The following is a 21,267-nucleotide window of genomic DNA, read 5'->3' on the forward strand; positions in this document are numbered from 1 at the left end:
AAGTAAAAAAAAAAAAAGTCCCAATGATCAGCTGTGCTGTGTGATCATGGGAACTTTTTTATGTGTGATGTCCTGCTGCTTTTGCATTGTGTGTGAGTCAGTTGTGTAGCTTTTGTGTTATTTTTGTGTAAAGTGTAATAGTTTGTTTTTGTTTCTGTGACTCTGTGAGGCTCCTGCTTGTTGACCAACCGGTCACATTTAAACCAAGCCACGCCCACCAAACCACACCCACAGAACCAGTAGGGAAAATTTTTGAATTTCACTACTGAAAGTGACCCCAAGGAAGTAAGAGAAATAAATATTAGAATCCACACAGACATTAAAAAATCACAGTGTCACATTTTAGTATGGCAGAGAAAGAAAATCAGCAAGAATTTCAAAATGTGTCTTTAAATGAATTTCCTGCAACTTGGCATATCCAATTTGAAGATCTTCAGCATGGCTTAAGCTCTCTTAGCATAATTTTGAAACTACAAAGCCAAATACAGGAAGTAAGTATTCATAGACATTCCACACTGGAGGGAATATTTGAACTCTTTGCTTCTATGAAAACAATTGATTAGTTGATTTTGTATCATTTGATTTGATTTGATTGGTCTTGTATGCCGCCCACTCCCGAAGGACTCCGGGCGGCTTACAATAAACGGGGGAAGGGGATAAAATAAACAAATAGACAAAACAACAATTTAAAATACACAACATTCATAGTTACCGTGGGGCTGGCTATTTCAACAGCCCCCTGGCCTGCCGGAACAGCCAGGACTTAGTGGCTTTTCATCATGTTTGTTTGAAATAAGTCAAAGAAATTCCTTTCCATTTTAATACTTAGAAGAATGTCAGGAAAATAAATCCTTCCTTGGATGTATTTAATATGAAAACAAGATATGAAAATTAAATTTGATTAAAAGACTCAACAAAACACTCCTGGACCTTCTTTTAGTTCACATAAAAATATTGGGTTCTACATTAATGGAAAGCAAAACAAAATGCACAGGTACAGTATATGTGGTACTTTGCTCAATAGTAGTAACTGTGAGAGGGATCTCGGAATTCTAGTGGACAACCATTTAAATAGGAGCCAGCAGTGTGAAGCAGCTGCCAAAAAAGCCAACACATTTCTAGGCTGCATCAACAAAAGGATAGAATCAAGATCACGTGAAATGTTAATGCCACTCATAATGCCTTGGTAAAGCTACACTTGGAGCACTGCATCCAGTTTTGGTCACCACAATGTAACAAAGATGTGTAGAAAGAGTGTAGAAAAGAGCAAGAAAGATGATTAGGGGACTGGAGTCTAAAACATATAAAGAATGGTTGCAGGAACTGGGTATTTCTAGTTTTTCTTTTAGCTGTATTCTCTTTATTGTTAGCCAATGAATGTTATTCAAAATAATAGATGGTAATAACTATAGCTTAATTTTACAATACAAAACATGATGCTAAAGAGAGGAGGAGGGGAAGCATACAAAAATATCTTCACCAAGCATTTCCTGAATATTTCTATTTCTAGTTTAATGAAAACAAGGACTAGGGGAAACATGATAGCAGTGTTCCAATATCTCAAGGACAGTCACAAAGAAGAGGGACTCAAACTATTCTCCAAGGTACCTGAGGGTACAATAAGAAGCAATGGGTGGAAACTCATCAAGGACAGAAGCAATTTAGAACTAAGCAGAAATTTCCTGACTGTTAGAACAGTTAATCAGTGGAACAACTTGCCCCCAGAAGTTGTAAATGCTCCAACACTGGCAGTTTTTAAGAAGATTGGATAATCATTTGTTTGAAGTGATGTAGGGATTCCTGCCTGAGCAGGGGGTTGGACTAGAAGACCTCCAAGGTCCCTTCCAACTCTCTTATTCTATTCTATTCTATTATAAATATGGCTCATTAGCCCAAGAGGAACTTCAGGCCACTAACTCTCTTCAGTTTATTTCATGGTTCCAAAAGAGGACCATTGATGCATTGGGATTACTTCATTAATTCAGGAAGATGTGGAATGGGATTTTTGCTGTTGATTATAACAATGGAGAAAATTTCTTCTTCTTCTTTCATCTCCATATAGGGGAATCTGGAAGGAAATCATACAAAATTTCTTAATTTCTTAAAATGAGGGAATGTCAAAACATCAATGAATGTCAGTGTTATGCAAAGGAAAGTGAACTGCATTTTATTATTCATCATAAAAATAACATACATTTAAAAAAATGACGTAATTTTGTATTGCAAATTCCTCTCTGTGCATTTTGTTCGCAAGTGCACATTTAAACATCGGCCATTTATCAAAAACAAGGTAATCGTCTCCTACAGGAATCACAATATTTTCTGAACTAGGCAGAAGCATCAAAGACTGCACAGAAGGCTTATTTCAATTCAACAGCAATCAATGTTTCTTGAACCCCAGGGAGATTGGCATAGGGATAATAAGAGCTGTGTGTCAGACGTTGCTACAGGTTTCCTCTCTCTGTTCCCCTCCGCCAGAGTAACTGTTCAAACCCTGATGCTCTTCAACATACGAATTTGTACTCTGGTGAATCTCCCAATACCCAATGGTGGATTTTCTGATTAGTTGCATGCTCAGATATAAACCTTGAATTAATCACTGTATCTGCTATTGGAATAACAGAATCTTTATTATGGAATAGGATGAAAGAGAGAAACTTTTTCAAGAGTGAAGATGTTACTTCTCCAGATGTTCCTGGTGAAGAAAATAATGACTCTGAGTTGCCCTGCGAGTGATGCTTTCCTTGTTCCACATGAGTGGTACCTACCTGGGGACCTCATCATGGTTGGGATAGCGTCCCACACTTATTATAATCTTTATGAAATTAATTTTAAGGGACATCCTGATATAACATCTGACAACACACCAAAGTAAGGGTTCTTTTTTCCTAATTTTATATCAGTTCCCCCAAAATTGCTTGAGCCTTGGTGGCACAGTGGTTAGAGTGCAGTATTGCACTCAGCTTCCCATCCTTCTGAGGTGGGTAAAATGAGGACCCAGATTGTTGGAGGCAAGAGGCTGACTCTGTAAATAGCTTAGAGAGGACTACAAAGCAATGTGAAGCAGTATATATGTCTAAGTGCTTATGTGTGTGGGGGGGGGGAGGGTGAGGCCTGGCTGCAACTCTCTGAAAGATTAGTCACACAGTCAGATGGATTTGGCATTTTTATCTATCTGTCAAGTCTTTTCCAAGGACCTGGATGATGAGGATGAAGATGAGGATAATGATAATGATGATCCAAAAAAAAAGCAAATGCAAGCTTGGAAGAGAACAGCATGTGGCCACACATTAACTGATGTCAGAAGAGGAATGTCAGAAAAACATAATGGGATATCAGAAAAACGTAAAGGGATATGAGAAAAATATAATGGAAGAGAAAATAACGTTCCACAAGAAAGTGAAACAAAGTAGTTAGCAGATAAGAAACAGAATTGTACAGAATCTGTAGGTCTAGAATCAACACTCTAACACACCAAAATGTTCCTGCACTTCAGTTTCCACTTGAAATTAATATAAGATGGCATGCCAAGATCATAGTACATTAAGGAAGTTGTACAACAGCCTCACTTGTAATGAGTGCTTGGAATATACAGATACAGCACGCAATGGCTTAATGTCCCTGTATTGATCTTAGGTTCTACATCACATCATAACAAAGTTTTTGTGCCATTAAGTAGAGATGGCATTACATTTGAAATGTTTCACCCATAATGGAAGCGTTCATGTATCTTGAAATGTTGTTCTTTTTTATGACCGTTGATGTGATTCAGTAACTGATTTAGCCCAATTCATTCCTGAAGTTTTATCCAGTTTCAAATTATCGATCATTATTCCATTAAAATGACACAATTTTTGTTGGCAGCAGCTAGTTGTGACACTGGAAGTATGGTTGGATGTGTAGTGTGTGACTGGACTGCAACATTTTCTCGTTTTATTCTCTTTGTATTGTTGTAGTTCTCTTGTGTTTTCACTTTGCATTTAATATGTTTGGCACTGTATTTTTTTTTCTATTTAAGCCACTGAAAAGCCTACCCACTTTGACTATGAAGGCATAGAACTATGTTTAATAATTAAGACAATAAAATATCTTTGTTCTAAAAAAAATGTCTAAGTGCTATTGCGATTTAAGAGTAAATGGTTCTCAGTATAAATGTAGGTTTATATCTAATCTATCTTTCAAAAGTTTTTAGTTGTGGGAGAATAAACATTTTATTTACATCAGGGTGAAGTGTCTGTCATATAAGGTATGAAACTTTTCTCTTGTTGTGGCCCGCCAGCGGCCAGCAGAACTGGCAGTAGATTCGGACAGTGGGGAGGTTGGTGAAGAACCTGGGCCAGTCCTGGAGTCCGAGGAAGGCTCTGATGAGGGCTCTGTGTCAGAGGCGGAGAGTGGGGGGCAAAGCCATATGCCAGTTATCAGCTGCCTTCAGAGTCAGACATCAGTGAGGCAGATGAACAATTGGAGCCTGTTCCCAGTGTGCGCATGTGCAGAGTTGCCAGGCAAAGGGATCAGCGAAAGAACAGAGGTCAACTTGGGAGTAAGACCAGAGGTGGACAATGAATGACCACTCCCAGAGGAAATAAAAGAGGATCAAAGGGGGAGTGGACTTTGCAGGAGACAATTAGTTCACTTCATTGGTTTGGAACTCTTTACCAAGTTTTCCAAACATCAGTTTGTCAGTTTTCCAAGCCAGAGAAGGTCTGTGACAATAAATCCTCTCTCAAAAGGTTTTGCTACATTAAAAGATCAGAATTCACAGTACATTAATAAAAGGGGCATTTCCTGGGACCAGGAGTTAACTTCATGCTCTTGGGAAGCCTAGGTCAGAACAGGTGCAAAACATATTTTGAAGGACATTTAGTAAGCATAAAGTAATATTCTTTTTTAAAAAATCTGTATAATCACACTTAAAAATACATCCATATAGTAAATGACTGATACATGCTGGATTTGTTTATATTCCATTTTGGGGGGAAATTTAAAAACTAAATGGAGTTCCATGAAAAAACAACAACACCATTTTTATTTCTTGTAATAGATCTTTATTGCAAATCATGCAAATAATGTAGAAAAGCAAATCTGAATCGTGTACAAATTATTCGGCATTTTAGAAAATCTATTACTTTCCTACCTTTATCAGAGAGAGAAGTGTTTGTTCTTTCCTATAAAATTGTTGCCACCTTAGGACAATTTGACAATTTCCTTTTTCAACTGGGGTGTTTAAATCATTTGCAGTGTATTAATCAAATTCTACCAGCACATCCTTGCCTTGGCTTTTGCTGTCAAGGAGATAAATGAAGACTCCCAGATGTTACCTAATGTCACTCTTGGGTTCCACATTTATGACAGTTATTATGATTCAAGGATGACCTATCGTACCACTCTGGACCTGCTTTTCAAATCTCAGGAATTTGTCCCTAATTACGATTGTGACAGCCAGAAGAATCTCATGGCCATCATTGGAGGATTGGACTTTGTCACATCCTCTTATATAGCTGAAATTGTAGGATTCTTCAAGATTCCACAAGTAAGTTCTGAAGGGATTGAGAAGAAAATTCTTAATCTTATGGTTGTTATGGAATGATTAATGGGCATCAAAGATTAGGTTTAGGATTGTGTGAATATGTTCTGCATGGATTGAGGTCTACTACTAGCATTCTTTCTTGAAAGTAGATTGCCAGTTATAGGAAGTAAGTATCAGGGGTGATTCCACAGCTGGGGGAAGATTTGAATAGCTTCTATTAAAACAATTGATCATATGTTTGAAATATTTTCACACAATGAAAACATCCTCAGAATAACAGAATAACATAGTTGGAAGGGCCTTGGTGGTCTTCTAATCCAAGAAATTTGTTACTATGTTCTTAAAAGAGTGCTAGGACAACAATGTTCCTTGGATATATTTTATATGAAAACAAGAGAGGAAAATTAAAGTTAAATGACAGACTCAAAAAACTCTAATGGACTTTCTTTTAGCTGACATACGGCACATTACCTCAGGAGGAATTTCAGACCAGTAAGATCTCTTCATTTTATTTCATGGTCCCTAAAGGGGACCATCAGTACATTGGGATTATCCAATTGCTTCATCATTTTAGGTGGACATGGATTGGGATATTTACTAGTGATGACAACAATGGAGATAATTTCTTACAAAAAATGCAGCCCTTACTTTCCCAGAATGGAATCTGCTCAGCATTTATAGAAAGACTTACTCCACGACTCCACTTGGGAAGATTCCCAGAATTTTATCAAACAATCAACATTATTTCCATTAATATGATGAATAGCAAAGCCAATGCATATCTTGTCTATGGAGAAACCTCGACAATTATACGGCTAAGTTTTGTAACATTTCTGGTTGATCCTGAAAGCAAGGAACTTGCCTTATTTAGAAAGGTTTGGATCATGACTGCACAGATTGATTTTATACTATCGGGCATTCAAATCACATGGGATCTCCGGATGCTCCATGGGGCTCTTTCCTTCACCATTCATTCAACAGCAGTCGCAGGTTTCAAGGAATTTCTTGAGACCATCAATCCTCTTTCAGACTACAGAGATGGGTTTCGGCAGAATGTTTGGGAACAATCATTTGATTGTTCATTTCCAAAACCAGAGTTACAAGAAATACATAGTAGGAAATGCACTGGGGAGATGAAGCTGGAGGATCTTCCTGCATCTATATTTGAAATGGAAATGACTGGGCAAAGCTACAGCATCTACAATGCTGTTCATGCTGTGGCTCATGCTTTGCAGACTCTACACATGCTGGGTTTCAACAGGAGGAAAACTATGATGAGGAAAAAACCTGATCTTCCAAATCTGCAGCCCTGGCAGGTATTCCCTTTGAATTGGACTCTCCTTTTATTTCAATGAGCAGTTTAATGTGGAATTATCTTTTGAACCTTTCATGGAAAGTCTTAATATTTTATGCATGTGGAATCAACTTAAGTATGAGAAAAACATAGAAATAAGGAACAATTTATTGATGGAACAAATGTATGCCTTTAGAAATCCTGGGTGCTACATAACTAGACATTTATATCAAGCGGTTGGAGAGTCATTTGTCTACATTGTTGTAGGATCTTCTCATTGAGCAGGGTGGTGGACTAGAAGATCTCCAATGTCCCTTCCAACTCTGTGAAGTTGTGTTGTATAAAACAGATACAGAACAACTGGTTATATTATTTTGTTATTTTGACAAAATGTTATTTTGTCATTTAGGTATTCTGGAATTCTGATCATTCAAAAGCTGCTATACAAATCATGGTTTAGCTGTCAATATTTATTTCACCATAGATATTTAATAGATTGCACAATAAGAGTTAGTTAAAATGATAATTTACATTACTTTTTACTGTCTCTTTTTTACTGATCCATTCGTTAAGAACTTTTTTGGGGCTCTTGAACTTTTCATGAGTGACACACTGAGCTTTCTGTTTCTATCAGAGATTTAGAGGAATGAAGTTGTGGTCCTTCTTAAATGTGGCATGCATAGTTTTAAACAACTCCATATTTCCAATAATCTCTTCTTCTCATTTATCTATGAAAGAATGCTTAAGCCTCAGATTCTAAATTCTGGCTAAAAGAAATTAATCAGGCTCTCAAGTGGCTTTCCACCAATGAGGAAAGATTAGATTTGATCTATCTTGAATTAGTGGTTTAAGCAGTAGACATAAACAGAAATGATGGATTTTACATAAATCCAAAAGCCTATTTTCATTCTGCTTTAATTCTTTCCTATCTTTATTTAAAATAATATCAAAGACATAATGGAGTGTACATTTCTATGCAACATTGATTATTAAATTTCTAGATAAATATTTAATAATAGTTATTGGAATATGACAAATGAGTGCATGAACATGATTATGACATTCTCTTTTCTACTATATTGCTCTCTCTTCTATTCTCTTTCAATTAGCTCCATTCATTTCTTCAAGGCATTTCTTTTAACAATTCAGCTGTGGAGAGAGTCTTCCTGAGTGAGAAAGGGGAAGCAACTGGTAGCTTTGACTTCACAAACTTGGTCACTTTTCCAAACAGATCCTTTAAGAGGGTAAGAGTGGGAAAGCTGGATCTAGAGGCTCCAAAAGGGAAGGAATTATGGATTGATGATGATGGGATTGTCTGGAGTCCAGCTTTTAACCAGGTATCAAATTAGTGAATTGACCAAGTCTTAATCCATTATGATGTCATTTTGAGCCTAGTCTCTTTCAAAATCCGATTTTAAGGAAATAATGGAATATTCTTTTCAAATGTTGTTGATGATCAAGCACTCATCAATTTGACAAAATGAGATTACAATACAAAACTCATCTTTGCATATTTTACGGTCAATTGGTGCAATATATCAGCAGCAAACAGCCCAGATCATTGTCAATGGAAGTCTGACAGACTCCTTTCAAATTGAAAAAGGTACAAGACAAGGCTGTCCTCTGTCCCCATTATTGTTTATTATAACTTTGGAAATACTGTTGAATAAGATACGGGGCCTAGGCGGTCTAAAAGGGATTAAAATTAGACAGCAAGAATATAGAGTCCGTGCATTTGCGGATGATCTGGTTATAATATTGGAACAACCACAGGAAACTAGTAGGGTATTATTGAATACGATCAATCAATATGGTCAAGTCTCGGGATTTAAAATAAATCTAGGGAAAACCAAAATAATAGCTATAAATATGACTATCAAACAGAAGGAAGAACTGGGGGCGATGCTAAGATGTGAGGTAGTTAAAAAAGTTAAATATCTTGGAGTTAATATTTTAATCTCAAATGGGAAATTATACAAGTATAATTATGAATCACTTTGGCATAGTACACAGTTGGAGTTGAAAAGGTGGGAAAAACTGCATTTGTCCTTGCTGGGTAGAATAGCGGCAGTAAAAATGAACATTTTACCAAAATTTTTATTTCTTTTTCAAATGTTACCAATACTTAAAAGAGATGCGAATCTTTTAGAATGGCAGAAGGGTATCAATAAATTTGTGTGGGCAGGAAAGAAGCCGAGGGTAAAGATGAAAATAATGCAAGATGCACGTGAAAGAGGAGGATTGAAATTACCTAACTTAAAATTATACTATGACGCAGTGGCATTATCTGCAATTAGTGATTGGATTCATCTAACTAATGACAGAATTTTGAATATCGAGGGATATGACTTGTTATATGGTTGGCATGCTTACTTGTTATTTAACAAAAAAACGGATAAGAAATTTAAAAATCACATCTTAAGAAATGCTTTATTGAGGGTTTGGAAAAAATATCAACATAAATTAAATGATAAAGTGCCCATGTGGGCAATTCCTAGACATGCAATTGAAAATATGAATGCAGAACAAAAACACGATAGAACCACCTATAGACAACTTCTTATCTCAGAAAGAGGGGTGATGGAACTAAAATCTTTAGAGGTACTTAAAGAAGAGAAGGTAGTTCAAACGTGGTTTCAGTATGGTCAATTACAGGCTAGGTGGAAAATAGATCAAAAAATTGGCTTTGTAAAAGTTGAGGATAACTTGTTTAAACAAATAAGAGATCAAAGCTCAATGCATATAAAGAGGATATATAATGTATTAGTACAGATGGATTCTGAAACGGAACTGATTAAGGATTGTATGATAAAATGGGCTCAGAATATCGAGGAACCAATAATGCTTGAAACATGGGAAAGAATCTGGGTAAGAAATGTGAAATTTACACAAGCACAAAACTTGAGAGAAAATTTTTATAAGATGTTTTATAGATGGCACCTAGATCCTAAAAAGCTTGCCTCTATGTATCCAAATGTTCAACCTAAATGTTGGAGATGTGGTTCTTGTGATGCTACATATTTTCATATATGGTGGACATGTCGTAATGTCAAGGCATTTTGGATAAAAATATGGTGGATCCTGCAAAACATCTTTAAAAGAAGGATAAAATTTACCCCCCAGTTGTTTTTACTGGGTATATGTATTGATTTTACAGCAGCAGAGACTAATTTGGTTCTGTATTTAATAACGGCAGCAAGACTCTTGGTGGCGCAGTATTGGAAGAAGAAAGATTTACCTACAATTCAAGAATGGACTTTGAAAGTTATGAACTTAGCCGAAATGGCCAAAATCTCTGCATATCTCAAAGAACATTCAAACGAGAGATATAAACGAGACTGGGAAAAATGGATTGATTACATAAAAAGTAAATATGGGACTAAGAAACTCCAGATAGCTTATGCTTAGTATCAGTAATAATTTAAATTGTTTAAAATTTGGGTAACAGTAAGAAGCTGAGTTCAATGTAGAGATATTTTAGACTGTGATTGTTCAAAAGTTATACCACGTATGGTCTTTGGGAAGTCGGAGGGAGGGAAGGGAGGTGGGGATTTAGGGGGAGGGGGGAGGGGGGAAATACAATATGTGTTAAATTCCATGATTGTATTTGTATACTGTGGCTTTTCAATGTTAGTGCGAAAATAGAACAAACCGAATATACTGGAAGGTAATAGATACCGAAGGAAAGAGTCGAGTGAAAGAAGAAGGAGGGTGGAGAGGGTGAGAGAGAGGAGGAGGAGAAGGGAGGGAGGGAATGGAGAGGGTGTGATAGGGTCAAGGTTAAAAGAAGGGGAGGGGAAGTAGGCGTAGAGGGGTGTGTGAGAAGGAAGAATGAAAGTTGGAGGGGGTTGAAAGAGGGTGTATGGCGGGTCAAGGTGGTATACTGGGTTTGTATTGTAGAGGGCATTTTCTATATTCAATGTTATATGCCCTGATTAAGCACAGTGAATATGTGATTGTATAGAATGAAAACATAATAAAATATATATATTTAAAAAAAAAAACTCATCTTTGAATATTTGGTTTACATTTCCAATTGAAATCCCAAGAATAGCCATGTTTCCATGAGTTTGTCATTAAGGGTTATTATTTTCCCACCCTGTCCTTCAAACAGGACCTTTTCTACATCATTGTAGTTTCTACATCTTTTTAAGATGGCGATAAAGTTGATAAATTTAGTATTCTTTTGGGAAGTCAGAAATAATTTCTCCATATAAAGGATAAATATTACGAAGTGTTCTAAATATCTCCCCTTCAAAACCTTTCTATGATTATCACCAGGTTCCTCCACTTTCTCGATGCAATGACGCCTGTTTACCTGGATCCTGGAAGAAAGGGATTGAGGGGGATCAGTTCTGCTGCTATGACTGTGTTCCATGCCCAGAAGGGAAGATTTCAAACCAAAATGGTAGGGTAGGCATTTTACCATTTTTCATTAGACTTAAACAAAAATTAATAAACTTCCCTATTTTTGGAGTATAAGACGCACCTTTCCAGCCCTAAAAAGGGTGACAATTTTGGATGCGTCATACAATGAATGTAGCCCCACCCACTCACCAGCCCCAACCCTTTGGCCTCTGCCTTCCAGCAATTTACCTCTTTGTAGAAAACGGGGGCTTGGTGGAGGCTTCAATAAACTATAGCAATCCCTGCACCATCTAACAGCTGATGATTGGGAGAAATTGAAAGTGAAACTAGCCATTTGCTCCAGGTGGCAAATTTCTTGGAGGCAAACTTTTTTTTCTTGTGTTAATCAGGCTGTTTGTTGCAAAGAGGTAAGTGAACAACTATAAATGCCTGTAGAATGTTCAAATTGTTAGACTTATTTTTTAAAGACTGCTTTATTATTGTTCTAGACAACTTAACAAAGTGAAGAAGGTTTTTAAAATAAATGCTTGATCTGAAGAGGCCCAGTGCTATTGTTTTAAAAAGTGCTATTCTTTTAAATAGCAGAGAATAACTATACTTCAAGAAAGCACATCAATTTTAACAGCTTCTGTACAAGTATAGTCTGAAATATAACACTACAAACAGTGTATATTGTCTGTATTGTTTGTTGCAAGGAGGCAAATTGCTGGGAGGCAGATATTTTCCCCTTGTTTTCCTCCCCAAAATCTAGGGGTCATCTTATACTTTGGAGCGTCTTATACTCCAAAAAATATGGTACTTGTTAGTAATTTAATACCTTTATGAAATTAATGAGCTGACTGAGTATTTTAGAATGCAACTAGATATATAAAAGTGTGTGTGTGTGTGTGTGTGTGTGTGTGTGTGTGTGTGTGTGTGTGTTCCAGCATAACTCTGGAACGTCTTCAGCAACTTCAGCCAAACCTGGTACACAGGTGACATACACTTTGGAAACAAAATCTGTAGTAGTAAGATACCCCTAATAACCCTTTGAGTGTGTGGTGTTCAGGCATCTACTGCTGGTTTGCTCAGGGATACGATTCGTGCATACACACCCTTGATGTGCACTATGCACACCTGTGCTGTACTAAAAAAGCTTCTGAACATGTGCAGACCCCCCCCCAAAAAAAACAAATGGCACTGCTTATGGCATTGCTGAGGGAACCGAAATGGGGGCATGGCAGGCCAAGTTACTACCTCCTCGGCCGAACCAGTCCGAACTAGCAGGAACCCACCTCTGGTTCTGTTACAATACAGCCAGTTGTCCCTTCAAATGATTTCTATAGAACTGCCGTAAACTGGCTTCTACTGTACAGCTTCACAGGACTCCACGAGGGGGCTCCCTCTTGTAAGGAGGAAAATTCAACATTAGAAATTATATTTCGTCCCGACATTTCCCCACTATAAATAAATGCCTGGGCAACGCCAGTAGTAGATGGTAAAACTCCTTTATTTTTCTTCCAGATATGAAAGATTGCTTTGAGTGTTCAGAAGATTATTATCCAAATAAAGAAAAGAAAGGATGTATCTTGAAACAGGTAGTCTTTCTAACTTTTGAAGAAACCTTAGGAATTGGTTTATCCACAGCAGTTCTTTGTTTCTTCCTCTTGACCTCTTGGGTACTTGGAACTTTTATTAAGTATAGAGATACTCCCATTATTAAAGCCAACAACAGGTCCCTCACCTACACCCTTCTTATCTCTCTTCTGCTCTGTTTTCTCTTTCTTCTTTCTCAGCCAGCCTGGCAAAGTGACCTGCCTACTCCGACAACCAACTTTTGGCATCACCTTTTCAGTGGCCATTTCTAGTGTACTGGCCCAAACTATCACTGTGGTTGTGGCTTTCATGGCCACTAAACCAGGATCTCAGATGAGGAAATGGGTGGAAAAAAGATTGGCCTTTTCTATTGTCCTCTCATGCTCTCTTTTACAAGTATGTATTTGCATCCTTTGGTTGTTGACATTACCCCCATTCCCTGAGTTGGACAAGCACTCACAGCCCCAAGAAATGATTTTACAGTGCAATGAGGGTTCAGCTTCCTTCTTCTACTGTGCTTTGGGCTACATGGGTATCTTGGCCATTGCCAGCTTTATTGTGGCTTTCCTTGCTCATAAATTACCTGACAGCTTTAACGAAGCAAAGTTCATCACCTTCAGCATGTTGGCCTTTTGCAGTGTGTGGATCTCCTTCTTTCCAGCCTATCTGAGCACAAAGGGAAAAGCTATGGTAGCTTTGGAGGTCTTCTCCATCTTGGCCTCCAGTGCTGCATTACTGGGATGCATATTCCTCCCAAAATGCTACATCATTGTTTTCCGTCCCGACCTCAACCACAGGGAGGAACTCAGAAAGAGAAATTAGTTCATCATGTGTTCTTTCTGGCTCCCTTAATTAAAAGATCAAAAGTGATTTGTATGTAATTTCAGAGAAAGAACCTTATATTTGGTGCCTTTGTAATCCATACAAAGAAAAATTAGTTCATCATGTGATATTTCTGGGTCAGATAAATTGCCTAAAAGAAGAAATGATGTGTATAGGAAAAATACTGTATATAAAATTATAGGAAAAAATATTTTTTATTAAACATAGAAGTATTTGTGTATGATATCAGTGTATAATATTAGTGATTATTAAGATTTATAATGATTGTTGATTCCAAAAGAAATGCTCCTGTTGATATGTTTCCACCATTTTCTAAGATTTGTGAACCAAATCATTTCTTCTTTTCAACATTGAATTTGAGTTTGGTCATCTAGCTTTCTTGTTCCCCATTAGGATCTTTCAGATATTGGCTCAAATGATGTCCAAAGTTTGCAGAGACATGTTCTTCATTTGTATACTATCCATTCCCAAAGTGTTATATAAAATCAGTAAAAATCTGATTACCATTTTATGAACATATATTTAACACAGTATCATAGGATATCAGTTTTAGATTTCTTAGGGTTCTTTCAAGTGTAAAATGTTTTGAGTTTGTGAATCTTTTAAAAAAAGGCTGACCATTATTTTAAGACATTTCTCTGTATGGACTTATGAAAGCAATAAATCAGATTAGTTGAACTTCATTATGAGTGAAGCTGGCTTTTTTTTCTGTCTTACATTGATTTCACTATAAAAATATATCTGGGAAGCAATGGAAACAACCAGCATCGCATCTGACCTACAAGCAGAAGCAGTGTCTGACCACACAACAGTGGAGACTCTCCTGAAAATTGTGCCCAATTTGTGCAACTTTGCAACAGTCCAACTCTACCACAAATGTGGAATTTGGTGCATCTTGTACCCTTTGCTTCTCTGACACTAGCAGCAGTCTCACTATTACAATCCATGTTGCAAACGCATTACAGAACCTTACCAGAAAGATTCAGAGGAGAATCAGAGTGGATGACAACCTACAAAGCACAAGGAGAATTGTTTGTGGGAACCTGAGCAGTGGGATTCCTGATCCACCAATCATGAGCCTCCTTCAGTCTGAGCCTATTCATGGCTTCAGCAGCTTATTCGGCACTTACATCACTTGGGTAATGCCTCAATTATGGATCACTACCACAAGTTTATAGACACCTTCAAGGGCCACTTCAGAAATCCGATATGGAGATTATAATAATCCACACAATCTGTTAGGTAAGCTCCCCGTTGGGAGAGCGAGTGTGTTCAGAGAAGCGTTGTGAGAGTTGTATTGGAGAACACACAAACCAGCAACACACAAACCAGACCCTGCAGTTTAAATAGGCTTTTACTTTTGTGGAAATAAAAGTATCAAGAGTCCATCAAACAGTCCAAGTCATACACGGTTAAGACAGTCAGTCATCAATGTCTTTCAGTTAAGGGATAATCCAAATAACATAGTCCATAATCATACAAACAGTCCAGTACACAAAGTTTGCTAGCAGTTGCAAAACTTACAATTGCTTACGCTGATCACTATACGGCACTTCTAACAGCCAGCTTCCAAACACTCAGATCAGATCAGCAACTAACAGTGATTCTGGCTCCATCTTATGGCCGATTGAGGAAACAGCAACCAATCACATTTACAGCATGATTGAAAGAAACAGGTACAGCATTGTTACATGATTTATATATTGCCAACCCAACCATTAGATTATATTCCTAATACAATCCATTAGCTCAAGCAGGGTAATAGAAAGATCAGATTGGATGTAGCAAATGCAAGTTAATCACAGCAGACAGAGAGTAGAATTAGGCAATTGTAATTGCCTTTTATTTTTTAAATGGGGATTGAATAACCAAATTGACATTGAAATCATAAGCAATAATAATAACAATAATAATAGCAATAACAGTAGACTTATATACCGCTTCATAGGCCTTTCAGGCCTCTCTAAGCGGTTTACAGAGTCAGCATATTGCCCCCAACAACAATCCGGGTCCTCATTTTACCCACCTTGGAAGGATGGAAGGCTGAGTCAACCCTGAGCCGGTGAGATTTGAACCGCTGAACTGCTGATCTAGCAGTCAGCCTGCAGTGCTGCATTTAACCACTGCGCCACCTTGGCTCATAAGGCTAGGACATTGACAGATACCGGACCAAATCTACTACACTTGTGTTATCATGGACTCATGCTTGGAAGCGATTCAAAGTCAATTTGGATGTCAGAGACAGCTGAATGTCATAGCTTAGCTACTCAGCCTTCTCTCCCTTCATCTTTCCTTAAGGTTGACTCAGCCTTCCATCCTTCCTTGCGAGGTGGGTAAAATGAGGACCCAGATTTTGGGGGGCAATAGACTGACACTGTAGAACCACTTAGAGATGCTGTAAAGCACTGTGAAGTGGCATATGATTCTTTCACCCAACGGTGATGCTCTCTCAGTCGGGAAATCCGAACCCATAAACTTGTTTTCCATATAATCTTTCCTTCCTTCCTTCCTTCCTTCCTTCCTTCCTTCCTTCCTTCCTTCCTTCCTTCCTTCCTTCCTTCCTCCTTGACAAAAATTATGGTTCCACAGCCGTCTTAACAGCTTCCTCTCTCTTCCTTTCTGAGGAAATTTTCAATACTATTTATCTGTCAACATAATTTACTTGGAAGTCGATCTTTTGAATCCACAATTAAACCCTGTGAAAAGAGTAGATAGAAGATGGATTCCTTCCCCTGTTGAAATCCCTCTCTGGATTTGCTGTTTCATTGGTACTTAGCTACTCAGAAAATTAATCTAGTATAGGGAAGCAGATGAAAACTTGCTCTTCCTGGCTCCCTTGCCTATGACAAATAATTGGCTTATTCATAGATTCCAGATTTACTTCCTCTCTCTACTTAACCATGCCCTGACCTCCTTATTTTTTTGTCTTCACAGCACTCAGAAATTGTCTCTCTCTAATACAGAATATTAAACTTAGAGACAAAGATTTAAAATATAAGATCTTACAAAGATCTCAGGAAGTACTGTTGGAAGAAATATCCATCTGGATTCAGTTCCAACTGGGGAGAAAGAGACTGGAAACAAGGAGGCTGATTGGAAAGGTGATTTATTGGTGGATAAGACAACATGGGTTTGAGGTCCAGCTAAACACATGAAGTTGGGAGAGGGGGGATATTTATACCTTCTGTTGGCTTTGCCCTTGAGATTCCTGTTCCTGTGAAAGAAGTATATTCTATTGGTTGTTGTCAGACTCCCAGGGAAATATATAGGGGTCATAGCTAACTTTGTAGGCAGTCAAAATCAAGTTTGGTTGAACTTTGGACTGATATTATGTCCCCAGGCACCATGTGGTGAGCTCTGCTGCAAGATGGTGTAGGAAGTTAGCAACCACCCCTCTCCTAGAAAAATGAAATAACCTGGGAAATATTGAAAAGGCAGAATATTATATTTCCCTTGATAAGAAATGGAGAAACATGTTTTTAGGTAGGAAACAGACTCACTCTTAATAGCCCCCACCTTTTTCAATCGGTCATTAAAATGTCTGAGCCAGTCTATTGTACATAACAAAGATATCCCCCTTTGGCTCCAGGAATCCTGATGGGATTAAGGCCTGATAGTATCAGCCCTTTACCAATCTCACCCCAGGGCATCTGAGAAGAAGCAATGGTGAACCAAACTTGGACTAGAGAGTTGCCACTGCATGGCCCCATGGGAGTCTGGCAACCAATCAGAATACAAGATCAAGATCAAAGGTCAAAGGGTATAAAACCAGGGACTTTCAGCATCTCTGTCTCTTTTTTTCTTCACCCAACATCTGGAAGCATGTGATCCCTCTTTTCTGTTCAGAAGCCCAAGCCACATGATCCTGTTCACCATTAAAACCATCCTTCCAAGCAGCCTCCATGTTTCCAGTGTCTTTTCCCCCACTGAACCCAACACTGGATAGAGAGCTAATCCTATTATGTCCTGGTGGTGAAGGTCTTTTGTCTTATAGATATGCTGGAACCAAAACATCTGCTGGTGGCAGGGAGTTGAGGCTAAATTTCTGTTTCCTTTAAGGTTTTTATTTCTCTTTTAGGGGAAATATTCTGCCTTTTTAATATTTCCTAAAATGTTTCATCCTTCTAGGAGAGGGGTGGCTACTAACACTCTACAGTAGGTTGTGGAAACACCTACAAGGGGGAACTGGAAATAATGGAAAAGTTCCTAACATGAGGAAATGCCAAAACATCTATGCATGTTAATACTATGCAAAGGAAGGAGAACCACATTTGTCATTCATAGTAAAAAAACAAACACGTCAATTTAAAAAAAGAAGAAGTGCATTTTGTGCTGCAAATTCTCCCTCTGTACATTTTATTAGCAATTGTGCATTTCAAAAATGTGCATTTAAACACCAGGCATTTATTCTTTCATCAAAATCAAAGTAATGATCTCCTACAGGAATCACCATATTTTCTAAATAAAGTAAAAACTTCAGAGACTGCACAGAAAGATATTTAAATTGAACAACTATCAACGTACCTTGGACTCCAGAGAGTTTGACACAAGATAACAATGTCTGTGGGTCAGAGACATTGCTACAGGTTTCCCCTCTCTGCTCTCCTCTGCCAGATATTGGTTGAAACCCTGATTCTATTCAAAACACGAATTTGCACTCCCATGAATACTCAAAGGTGGATTTTCTGATGAGGTACACTCTCAGTTATATAACTTGAATTCATCACTGGATTAGCTATTGGAGTAATAAAATCTTTTCTGTAGGATAGGATGAAAGTCAGAGACTGGAGGATCTTACTGCACCTCTGTTTGAAATGGAAATGACTGGCCAAAGCTACAGTGTCTACAATGCTGCTTATGCTGTGGCTCATGCTTTGCAGGCTCTAGGCATATTGAGGTTCAATAGGAGGAAAACCATGATGAGTAAAAACCTTGATCTTCCACAGCTGCAGCCTTGGCAGGTATTTTGTTTGCACTGGACTCTTCTTTCATTTCAGTCAGCAGCTTGAAATAGAATTGTCTTTTGAACCCCTTGTGGAAAGTCTTAATATATTTTGCATGTGGAATCTACTATGTGGAAAACATAGAAATAGGACAATTTCTTGATAGTGATAACAATGAATTGCCTTCAGAAGTTCTGGGTGCTACAATAATGGGGGATATTTATAAAGAGATTGGACAGCCATTTGTTTGAAATGTTGTAGGATCTTCTTGAGCAGACTGAGATTGTACAGCTAGTTTTATTAGAACACCTCCAAGGTCTCTTCCAACTGTGTTATATTGTTTTGTATAAAATAGACACCCAAAAAATTCCCCTGATTTCTGTTGTTATTCTGTCATTTGGTTATTCTGCTATTCAGATTATCAAGAAGCTACTATCAAAATCATGGTGCACATGTTAATAGGAGTTATTGAATAAATCAGCATAACTTGCACAATAATAGTTAAAATGATATTTTTATTAATTTTTCTTCCAAAAATAATCAATTCTCCAAGAACTTTCCATGTGGCTCATTAAATTTTTAATGAGTGACAAGCTGGGGAGACTTGAGAGCATCTTCCAATATTTGAGGGGTGCCACATAGTGGAGAGCGTCAAGCTATTTTCCAAAGCAACTGAAGGCCGGACAAGGGATAATGGATGGAAACTGACCAAGGAGAGATTCAACCTAGAAATAAGGAGGAACTTTCTGACGGTGAGAACAATGAACCAATGGAACAGAAGTTGCCTTCAGAAGTTATGGGGGCTTCATCACTTGAGACTTTCCAGAGGAGATTGGACTGCCATTTGTCAGAAATGGTGTAGGGTCTCCTGCTTGAGTGGGAAGTTGGACTAGATGGCCTATGAGGTCCCTTCCAATTCTGTTAATCCATAGTTACTTTCAGAACAACAATCAAGTAATTGATAACTCAATCTGCCAAACTGCCAAAGAGCCAATCAATAAACACCCCAACCAAAGACTCTCTAAGAAGGTGCCCATCCACATAATCAGGCAAGACACCAGAATTGACAATAAGCAGCACTTCTTACTAACACTGTGATGGTATGTAGTTTGGGATAATGAAATGTCTGCAAGGAAACAAGCAAGCTCACAGAGCACCAAGCACACTTCAATAGTATGGAATGCCTAGATAAAAAATATCCTTGGTTTTCCTTACAGATATGGATGACTGTTTTAAATGTCCAGAAAATCATTATCCACATAAAGGAAAGAATGCATGTAACCTGAAACTGCTGGTCTTTCTAACTTTTGAAGAAACGTTAGGAATTGGTTCAGCCTCAGCAGCTCTTTCTTTCTACTTCTTGACCTCTTGTGTAGTTGGAACATTTATTAAGCACAAGGATACTCCCATTGTCAAAGCCAACAACCGGTCCCTCACCTACACCCTCTTGTCTCTCTTCTGCTCTGTTTTCTTTCCTCTTTGCTCTTCCTCAGCCAACCTGGCAAAATGACCTGCCTTCTCCGACAATCAACTTTTGGCATCACCTTCTCAGTGGCCATTTCTAGTGTACTGGCCAAAACCATCACTGTGGTTGTAGCTTTCATGGCCACTAAACCTTGATCTCAGATGAGGAAATGGGTGGGGAAAAGATTGGCCTTTTCTATTGTACTTTCCTGCTCTCTCTTCCAAGTATGTATTTGTATTGTTTGGTTGTCGACATCTCCCCTACTCCCTGAGTTGGACATGCATTCAGAGCTCCAAGAAATGATTTTGCAGTGCAATGAGGGATCAGCATTCTTTTTCTACTGTGCCTTGGGCTATGTCTTGGCCATTGTCAACTTTATTGTGGCTTTCCTTGCCCGTAAATTCCCTGACACCTTTAACGAAACCAAGTTCATTACCTTCAGCATGTTGGCCTTTTGCAGTGTGTGGATCTCCTTCTTTCCAGTCTATCTGAGCACAAAAGGAAAAGCCATAGTAGTCATGGAGGTCTTCTCCATCTTGTCCTCCTGGTCTTCGCCTGGTCTAAGATTGTTACATTTTCCCAATCGAAACTATCAATAAATGCGTTGTGAAATTAAAGAATTTTCTTCATGTCTTCTGATCACATTCTTCCAGTCTTCTGCCTCTTTGTCCTACATAGTGGCTGTTGCAGTTCTCACATTGTATGTTTACATCAGAGTGGTATTCAGCCATTTCCGAGATATAGTTTGGAGAAGCAGCAAATAGGCCTTTATCCCTCCTTCACTGCATATAATGGTGGTTTTTACATTATATATTTATATGATTCTTGTTTTTCTTCTGCAGTTGGTTCGGTCTTTTGGCTTGCTTAGAAGGTTTTGATGCGGTTTAGTTGGCTCATGTGCTACACTGATTCCACTGTTGATAAAGTTGTGCATTTTCTTGGAATGTGTTGTATAGATGCCCCATTTCCTTTTTCTGTTTTTCTGGGTTGAACAAGTGTGTTTGGACTAGTTTAAATAAAGTCCTTACACTGGATAGCCACACAATTGAAAGCAAACAGCATTCCTTACTAGCACTGATGAGGTTACCTAGTTAGGGTAATGAAACACCAGCAAGAAAAGGCGTAAGCTCACATAGCACAAAGAACCCCTCATTTCAACCCTGAACTACAAATATTCTCCTTTATTGGTATTCCATATTGTTAGGAATGTAATTCTAGTCTTGGGTTGGTTATAAATATAAATATGAATATA

General features: G+C 38.0%; 1 pseudogene; it reads left to right on the forward strand.

Moving 5' to 3' along the window:
• The first annotated feature begins 347 nt into the window (after nucleotides 1-347).
• On the forward strand, nucleotides 348-13,586 carry LOC148046795 (vomeronasal type-2 receptor 26-like; annotated as a pseudogene).
• Nucleotides 13,587-21,267: the final 7,681 nt, after the last annotated feature.

This window comes from Thamnophis sirtalis, unplaced genomic scaffold (assembly GCF_051295495.1).
Source record: "Thamnophis sirtalis isolate CommonGarterSnake01/CBP01778 unplaced genomic scaffold, rThaSir2_p1.2 scaffold_4, whole genome shotgun sequence".
NCBI lineage: Eukaryota > Metazoa > Chordata > Lepidosauria > Squamata > Natricidae > Thamnophis > Thamnophis sirtalis.